Consider the following 1,055-nt stretch of genomic DNA (forward strand, 5'->3'; position numbering starts at 1 on the left):
CGTGGGGTCCAAGTGCATCGGGTGGCTTTCGTTCCAAAAATAACTTCTCTAGTTGATTTCGTTCCGTTTCGACTCCGTCTGATATTCCTTTTCCTCGAAACACTGAAATAGGTATAAAACAGCAAATCTGGGCTAGGCCTCCGGTTAATAGGTTAGTCCCAAAAATAATATAAAAATGGAAAATAAAGCCTAATATTGCCCAAAACAGTAGATAATATAGCATGGAGCAATCAAAAATTATAGATATGTTGGAGACGTATCACTACACTAGGGTGACACTGCATGAGTCATTGGGATCTCGTTGTCATCCTAGAGAACATGTATTCGACCATTGCACCTGATCTCTACATGGGTGGTCATCATACGTACACGTGAGCCTTCATGTTATGAGTTGGAAGATACCAATTCCCCTTTGTTTGATGTTGGGAAATATTGGGCACCAAACAAAAAAGGGAGCAAAGGTAAGAGGACTAACATTCACAACCCTATATGTGCAACCGAGTATTAGAGGGGGGGGCAGATCCACAAACATTACCATGAACACAAGCAGTATGTGGAGCCGGTTGCCATCCATACCACTTGCAGTGATCTCCAACATAGGTGGGCGAACATCCAAGAGTCCGTGAACAAGTTTTGTGGTTTCTATCCACAATTAGTTGACCGAAAGCAAAGTGGCATTGCACTCCGAAGCCAAGTATTTTTGACTTGCTTCACATTGTCATCATTTGTATTACTTGCTTTGTTTCTTGCACTATCTTGAGTTATTCTTGTTTGCTATATGGGGTTGTCCACCACTTTGTACCAACAAGTTAAGAAAAAAACCATGTATGTGTCATTGTTGGTTGAAATTGAATGAGAAACCAAAGTGACAAACCATCTATGATGAGCTCAGAAACCACACCAAGAAGATGAAGAATTATGACGAGCTTAGGAACCCCACTAAGAAGATGAATAATGATGGGTCAAGCTCATATCAATCCATTGGATTGGATGACGATGATGAACCTAGTGGAGGGCGGATGAACAAGGGACCATGTCAAAGAGGATTCGAGAGG

This window comes from Triticum urartu, chromosome 4, assembly GCF_003073215.2.
Source record: "Triticum urartu cultivar G1812 chromosome 4, Tu2.1, whole genome shotgun sequence".
Taxonomy (NCBI): Eukaryota; Viridiplantae; Streptophyta; class Magnoliopsida; order Poales; family Poaceae; genus Triticum; species Triticum urartu.